Raw genomic sequence first — 8,589 nt, 5'->3', positions numbered from 1 at the left:
GCCTCCTCTCACCTCCCACCCCATCCCACCCCTCTAGGTCATCACTGAGCACCGAGCTGAGCTCCCTGTGCTATATACAGCAGCCTCTCACCAGCTATCTATTCTACCATGGTAGCGTGTATATGTTAGGGCTAGTCTCCCAATTCATCCCACCCTTTCCTTCCCCACGGTGTCCACAAATCTGTTCTCTACATCGGTGTCTCCATTTCTGCCCTGCAAATAGGTAAAAATGGTACTGATGAATCTGTTTTCTCTGGCTTTCTTACAGAAAACTCTGGAATCTGAGGATACAAGTGAGTTGCTTGCTGCTGGGTCCACAGAAGTTAGATGGTAAGTACTGTCACCAGCGATGACGTGGTGTAACTTCTATACTGATGAGAGAAGGCGTGGATGTATTGTCACCAAAGTGTTAGGTTTTGCCTCAGTTCCTCCCTTGTTCCAAGTCCCTCCTTTGTAAAATGAAGACTAAACATTCTTTCCCCAGGGGTGTTGGTTATGAGGTTTAAATGACCTACCGTTTGGTGGTTTAACACATTTGGCACAAAAAAACCAGACAGGTCACACGACAATGTGAATGTACCAAACATTCCTGAAACGTATGCTTAAAAAATGGCTAAGACGAGAAATTCTGTTACGTGTGTTTTGCCATAACAACAACAGAAAAAAGTCATTCAGTATATCATTTAAAAAACCCACACAAACATCAGTTGCTAGGATTAATATACCGTCACTTTGTTCTGAATGGTTACCATCACCACATGTGTTGATTCCTAGATTAGATGCAGACGAACTCCCGGCGCTCTGGCTGGGCTCCCGCTCACTCCCACTGCTCCAACTGTCTCCGAAACCCAGATGGTTCTTGGGCTCCCAGGCACCATCCTGCAGTTGGGCTCGCTCCTGTACCATAAATGTGCACAGTCTCTTCAACCCATGCAGCGGAGGTTCCTGCCAGCCACTCCCTGGGCTCACACTCTCTCTCTCCCCTATTATGTACGTATGTGCTCAGTTGCTCAGTCGTGTCCGACTCTTTGCAGCCCCAAGGGCTGTATCCCACCAGGCTCCTCTGTCCATGCAACTTTCCAGGCAAGAACGCTGGAGAGGGTTGCCATTCCCAACCCCAGGGGACTGTCCCAGGGATGGAATTCCATCTCTCGAGTTTGCTGCACTGGCAGGTGGATTCTCTAGTGCCACCTTAGAAGCCCGTATTCCCCCCATTCTCAGCCTCCCATTCATGGTATCATCAATGCCCACCCAGTCAGCCTTACTTGAAACCCGACCCCCACATTCCAGGGGTCACAAAATCATGTCAGTTCCACTTCAGAAATGCCTCCAAAATCTAACTCCTCCCTTTTCCACCACTTTAGTTGAGATCCCAATGGCCTCTCATCCAGCCAGTGATGATGACAACAATCTCTTCGGTCATCATCCTTCTTCCACCTCATCCTTCCACCACTACCAGGATTAATTCTCTTCCAGAAAGTCAAATCTGACGTGTCATTCACCTACACGCATGGTACCCAGTGGGCTCCCATCTGAACCAAGTCTAAGAACTCTGTATCTTGCCCTACAAGGTCTGTTTATACGGAGCTGTTTATATAAACCCACATTTACAGTCACATGCCCCGCCCCCATCCCCCACCATGAACCTTGCTCCATTATTAGTGTTTCTCCATACACTAAGATTGTCACATCTCTTCATTTTTTGAAAGTAATATCCCCATTTGCCTATTACTTGCAGGACTCTTGCTGCCTAGCAATCATTCACATCCACGTGTTTCAGCAAGATCTAAGTCGAATACCTCTTATCCCAGATAGCAGGGTTCAGCCTGTGCGCCATTCCTCAGCATACACTGGGCTGGGGGCGGGGGTGCAGGTTAATAATTCATCAAGCTACCTCGGTTTTCTCTTCAATTAGACCTTCTGTCTGAAGGCTTGTTATGTCTTCATCATTGCTCCATTCCTAGTGCCCAGAGCAGTGCATGGCTCAGCACATAGGGAAGCCTAAGTCTGTTGAATGAACTGTGAGTGTAAATGCTGTGGCTGAGTTTCTCAACTTCCTAATGACTTAGGAAAGTCATTTTGGCAAGGCCACCTGTTATAACTTAAGATGGACACAAGACACTGGACACAAGCTAGGTACTCTGGGATGGCCGTAATTCCTTTGGACAAGTAAGTTACATTTTGTACCCTGGATAAATAATTTACTAACTGGCATCTCAGTGACTTCAAAGACCTTTGTGTCTATCATGGGGGCTGTCATCACCTACTGTGTCAACAGCATGAATGAATTCTGGACTGTTCTGAATAGGTGTACTCATGAATTCTTACTCTCGAAAATCCTGTGCCCCTCTATAACTTTTAATAGCTTAGTATTCTTTAACATTTTTATCTTCTGCTTTTATTTTTTAAGTTACTATTTTTTTTTGGCCATGCCAAGAGGCATGTAAATTCTTAAGTTTCCCGACCAGGGATCAAACCCATGCCCCACTGCAGTGGTAGCATTGAGTCTTAACCACTGGACCACCATGGAAGCCCCTTAATAGTTTAATTTAAGCAAGAGAGACCCAATCTGTGCATGGCACTCAAGATAATTCTGTTAAAATTTAGGCAAGTATTGTATATAAAGGAAAACATATATTCATATTTCAGACCCTGCGATCAATACTAAGTGTTAACTTTGGATGAAGATCAAGGCTGCTTTGGCGGCTGGCAAGAAGTACCTGTGAGTACCTGACTCACCTGGCAGGGAGGTCAGAGTGCGCTTCAAAGACACATCATTGTCTGCCAAACTTCCACTTTCTGGGTCCTCTACCTATTCCATACAGAGCTACCTCCAGAACACCTTTGTACAACACGGCCCTGTCTTTCTACCCACAGCTTGGCCGATCCACAGTCCTTTCCAGAGAACCTGCTTCCCAGGATGTAACCTGTTGTTTAGTTGCTGTTGTGTCTGACTCTTTGCCACCCCATGGACTGCAGCCCACCAGGCTCCTCTGTCCATGGGATTTACCAGGCAAGAATATCTGGAGTGGGTTGCCATCTCCTTCTCGAGGGGATCTTCCCAACCCATGGATTGAATCTGCATCTCTCGCAATGGCAGGTGGATTCTTTACCACTGAGCCACCAGGGAAACCCAGGCTGACCCAATCAGAATCCTTTCCATGGATTTTAGGAACTGCAGTGGAAAAGCAGGCAGTCTCTTTTCCACCGGCTGAAGCTGAAAGGTGTAGAGCTCAGAAGGACAGTGCGTGATTTCTACCACAGGAGAAAATAATTTCCACAATCAAGACTAAAGTGGATATGGGCTTCCCAGGTGGTCCAGTGGTTAAGAATCCACCTGCCAGTGCAGGGGACACAGGTTCAATCCCTGCTCCGGGAATGTCCCACATCCCATGGAGAAACTGAGCCCACGTGCCACAACTACTGAGCCTGCTTGCTTAGGCCCACGCTGTGCAATGGAGAGTAGCCCCTGCTCTATGCAACGATAGAAAGCCCGTGGTGGCAACGAAGACCCCATGCAACCTAAAAAGTAAATCAATAAAAAATAAATAAATCTTTAAGAAAAAAGAATAAAGTGGACAGACAGAAAGAAACAGAGCCGAGACAAGGAGGGCACTCAACTCCTTGTTCTGCACAACTCAAATCCAGCTTCACAGCTCTGCCCTTCTGATGGCTTGGTTATCTCGACACTTATATTCCAGAAGGCTACACATTCTTCTATTTTTCAGTTTGAATTTAACTTGTTATTTGAAGCTAAACAAATCTTAAAAACAGAACAAAACCCTGCTAACATAAATACTGTCAAAGTTGTTAAATGTTAAGAGCTTTAAAATGACCCCATGGTTTCATGAAGGCTCTTATAGGAGTTTTCAAGAAAGTCTCTAAAATGTGCAAATCACATACTTCCTTTAGTTATAAAAGGTTGAGGGATCTTTTGTACAATGAATAAGTCCTATGTAATTGATTGAGTAAACTGCATTTTTTTCCAGTGTCTACTCTTCTTACAGAGGGTCTAACTGCTCATCATTAGAGGTTCAGGATGCAGCGAGGCTGCTCTGGGTTAACTAAGCAGGTAGTCCACTTACACTGTCCTGCTGTCTCTGGGGAATACGTTACTTGAAATTATTGCTGCATTCCAAACAGACCATCTGAGAGGGATAATTGCTTTTCAATGACTGGATCAATATTTTTGTTTTTCACCTGTACTACTTGAGTGATTGGATCTAAGGCCAGAGGAGAAAAATCAGGTCAGTTCCCTGGACCTCCTGCCATTCAGCAGGAGGATCAACGCGCCTGCGAGGGAGCCCAAGGAGGGGAGCGGGCCAGGGAGCACAGTTCTTAGGGCGCTAACTTAATTTCAAATTTCTCAATGAGAGAAGCCATGCTTATCTATGGCTCTTCCGTTGCAGCATTAAAAAAAACTGCCTTGAGGGTACAAGGTATAACTCATTTCATGTGCGGCTTATTGAACAAGTTCATGAACTGATGACCTGACCACGTATACTAGCCAAGGGGAACAGCAGTTGAGCCACTCTGCCCAGGATGGGGAATATCTCAAGCTCTGGGAGAGGGATGATGGGGCTAGAGATGCAAAGAGAGGTCATTCGGTAGCAGAACAAAGACAATGTCCACGCGTGCAGGCATGAGTGAACATTCTGGTCTAGCACTCAGGACCCACTGATGTGAAGCTTGTGATGACATGATGCAGGAGATATAAGAGACGTGGGTTCAGTCCCTGGGTGGGGAAGAGCCGTTGGAGAAGGAAATTGCAATCCACTCCAGTATTCTTGCCTGTAGAATCCCATGGACAGAGGAGCCTGGAGGGCTATGGTCCATACTGTTGCAAAGAGTTGGACACGATGGAAGAGACTTAGTACGCACGCACAACTCTGGCTGACAAACTGGGCCCTGATCTGGATCCCACTCATTGCCTAGACGGTCCTGTAAGCCTTTCCAACAAGAGAGATGATGCTAATATATTAAAAGAATGAGGCATTTTGCCTAAGTGACTGCTTAGCTAACAAAATCGATGTTTTCAAGCACCTTAGAAGCACCATTTGCATGCAACTGATGTACTAACAGCAAATGGGGGCTTATTACTCAATTAACGCTCATCACAGAGCATCTTTTTCAAGCAATATTTTGTTGGATGTTGGAGTTACAACTGAAAGGGATAAAATGCCATTTGAACATTTCCTTTTAGTCCAACATACTACTGTTCTCCCTGGTCTTTTCCTGTCAGTCCTCAGGCTTATTGGAATGTGGCAGGAGGGAAAGCTTGGTGGTGAATAATGTCGCATTAGGAGCAAGACAACCTGGCTTTAAAACCACCAACTGGTACAAGATTACATAAGGCTTATTACATAAGATTACATTTGCGCTTATTACATAAGCTCCCCATGACTCAGTTTCCTTGTCTGTAAATTGGGGATAACATTAGCACTTACCAGGTAGGGCTACAATGTGGATTACACAACTCAGTCCATGTAAAGGACATAAACACACGATTCAAGTAACTTTTTTTTGTTATTGTTGTTCAGTCACTAAGTAGTGTCTGACTCTTTGCAACCCCATGGACTGCAACACGCCAGGCTCCCCACATCCTTCGCTATCTCCCGGAGTTTGCTCAAATTCATAGTTATCTAGTATACTATCTCTGTATAACATGCAACACTAGATATCTTATAAAATACGAAGTCAATGAGATCTGAATAAAAGGTAAGAATCCCACCCCTGCTACCATTAGGACACAAGGTAATTTACCTCTTCCATCCTCTGTTTCCTTTTAAGTAAAACGGGGTTGATTGTGCCTACACTCTGGGGGGCTGGTGTGGAGACTATGAAATAATGTGTAGAGCGTCCTGACCAACATTTCTACCTGGGTTTATTAGAGCGCTAGGCTGCTGCGTGGATGCACGTGGATTCTGCCACACGAGGACCCAGATTTCCTTCCTTCTGTCCGAACACAGGCAGATGAGAACAGTAACGATCAGCCTGAGGCTTGGCGGGGCCTGTCGAGTAGGACCCTGGGCCCTGCTCAGAGAAGGAATTGCTGCGGACCTACGCCCGGGGGTAGGCATCGCAGAGAGAGAGAGCTGAGTGCAGGGGGCACTGCGCTCAGCCCCTGGAGGCATGAGGCAGCCTGTCCCCTGCCAGCTGGGGATGTTCCCAGACACACACACACCTGCAGGCTGGCTCCCTGTAATTCTTTCCCCGGCTTCCTTCTCGGGGCACGAGGGGAGCAGCCCCTGCTTAGCCCGCGTCCCCTCCCCGCCGGGCCTCAGTGTGGAAAGCCAGGGCCCCTGGACTCCCTCCTCAGACTGCCCGCCTGCAGCACACACTGGAGCCGGGGAACTTGCCTGAGAAGCCAGTAAAATTTTAATGCACTCTGTAGCGCGGTCATGTCATACTCGGTTATGGCAAATAATCCCAGATGCCTGCAGAGGTAAAATGGAGCTGTAATGTGCTTGCCTCCTAACCCGAGCTGACAGCAATGATGTACGACTACCATTAGCGGAAAATATCACTTCAACTAACCCATGATCCAGCTCCGCTCAGGGTCACATTATCCATGAGGAACAAATTACACTCCCAAAGTAAATACAAATTTTCTACACGAAATGGGTACAAAAAAATAAAAAAGGGAAGGGGGCGATCCGTCCCCTTGGCCAGCACACTGCTGAGTGACACAGATGATAAAGGACAGGACAAATCATTGGCTGACAGAGTGCTGCGCTGTAATCAGCTCTGCCGGCACGCACTCCAGCCGATAAACACTATATTCTCCCCTTAGTGGCAAATACATAATCTTTAACACAGACACGGCTGCTTCAGATACTGACCACTGCGCTGCAGGAACACCCCGAGCAGCACTTGCCATCTGACAAGGAAAGTGCTGTTTGGGCTTGATGGACCCCAAGATGCCCTGCAGGGGTGGGGGAGTCAGTGTCTAGAGGGTTCTTGAAGGGGCAGATGACACCAAGTGAAGCTGCTCTGCGGGGTGCAGTGCATGGTCTGTTCCCCTGTATGCTGGCCACAGGAAGAAAGCAGTCTGGAGAGACCACATGAGATGCGAGCGGCTTGGGACCGGAAGGTCCAGTAATTCCCCACCTGCCTGGGTGACCAGGACGAGACCTTTTCCCCTTTTGTGACTCAGATAATCAACAGAGCAACTTCCAGTTATAGAACTAATATTTATAGATCATCTACCAAATGTCAGACACTACTAGACGTGGGGTACCTGCTAGGAGTAGATGATTTAAGAAGGTATTGTTTACACACAGACACTAAAAGAAGACTGAGCACCTTGACCAAATGTGCTTAGTCTGCGGGGTGTGAGCCTCCACCTCATTACTCATGGTGAACCCTGGGCTGACATGGCCACTCACCTGTATGAGTGAAAACATATACCTGTAGCCCTTGCCTTCTTACCTTGGACAATTGCTTCCCAGGTTAAAGAAATAAAGTCACATTTCAGAAGAGCTTGTACATCTCAGTTGTCAGAGGACCCAAGTTGTGTTTCCTCCATGTCATCGAGCAATTGTCATGTCTGAACATGACAATTTCAGCTTTTAGACGCTGGAAGGTTTGTGGGTGGATGGGTAGGTACAATCCAGGTCTCTTGGAGGGTGCAGCACAGAGAAGAAGGTAGCAAAGATTCTTAAATACCTATGGGCATTTCCCAACTCATTTTTGTATACAGGGGGAAAGAGCCCAGAGCCTGGAATCTTAAGACAGCTCATATCTCAGCTCTATCACTTTTCAGCTCTTAAGTTTCATTTTCTTTATTTGTAAAATGACATATGCTTGGGAAGATAGTCCTTGAAAGGACTGATCATTGACTTTGGCTCACCAAAGGTGATAAACAGTGTAGCAGCTAAGGATACACACAGATCCCCACAATAAAATGACACATGTAAAAGTGTTTTGAATGACACAATGTTCTCTACAGCGTGAAACACTGTTTCATCTTATTACTTACCTATTATTATTGACCCTACTTTGGCCACCAAACACAGAGAGCAGACTCACTGGAAAAGACCCTGATGCTGGGAACGAGTGAGGGCAGGAGAAGAAGGGGGAGACAGGAGATGAAATGGTTGGATGGCATCATCAACTCAATCAATGGACATGAGTTTGTGCAAACACCGGGAAATGGTCAAGGACAGGGAAGCCTGGCGTGCTGCAGTCCATGGGATCACAAAGAGTTGGACACGGCTGAGCGACTGAAAAAATGGATCCTAATCTCATTTGTTTACTCCCCCTAATAAATTGTAGTATCTTCCTTTTTTTTTTGGCCAAGAAATTAGAGAGTTGAAAAGTCATTAAGAGTCCCAAAGAAGAAAGATGAAGCCCAAAGTGAATGCTCTGGGCACCACAACCACCAGTCCCAGGGGTTCCTGCTCAGTCCTTACTTCAAATGCTCCATTTCACTGTCTCAGTAAACATGCATATAATCAACAATGAACCATGCCTGGGATTGAACAGCACTAGAGAAAGCTACTCTGCTTACTCTTCAAGTAACTGGGGGTATTATCTGACTGCAGCCATGAAATTAAAAGATGCTTACTCCTTGGAAGGAAAGTTATG

The 8,589-nt window shown here is 46.3% G+C and overlaps 1 protein-coding gene across 15 annotated transcripts in view; it reads right to left on the bottom strand.

Annotated features, from left to right (window-relative positions):
* The window catches only part of AUTS2 (activator of transcription and developmental regulator AUTS2), a 1,218,095-nt gene that overhangs the window by 347,759 nt on the left and 861,747 nt on the right, over positions 1–8,589 (bottom strand). The window lies entirely within an intron of this gene.

The sequence above is a fragment of the Bos grunniens genome, chromosome 25 (assembly GCF_055505025.1).
Source record: "Bos grunniens cultivar Pamir isolate PY7600 chromosome 25, Bosgru_T2T1.0, whole genome shotgun sequence".
Taxonomy (NCBI): Eukaryota; Metazoa; Chordata; class Mammalia; order Artiodactyla; family Bovidae; genus Bos; species Bos grunniens.
Note: the sequence above shows the minus strand (reverse complement) of the source record. Positions and strands in the feature narration are given on the sequence as shown.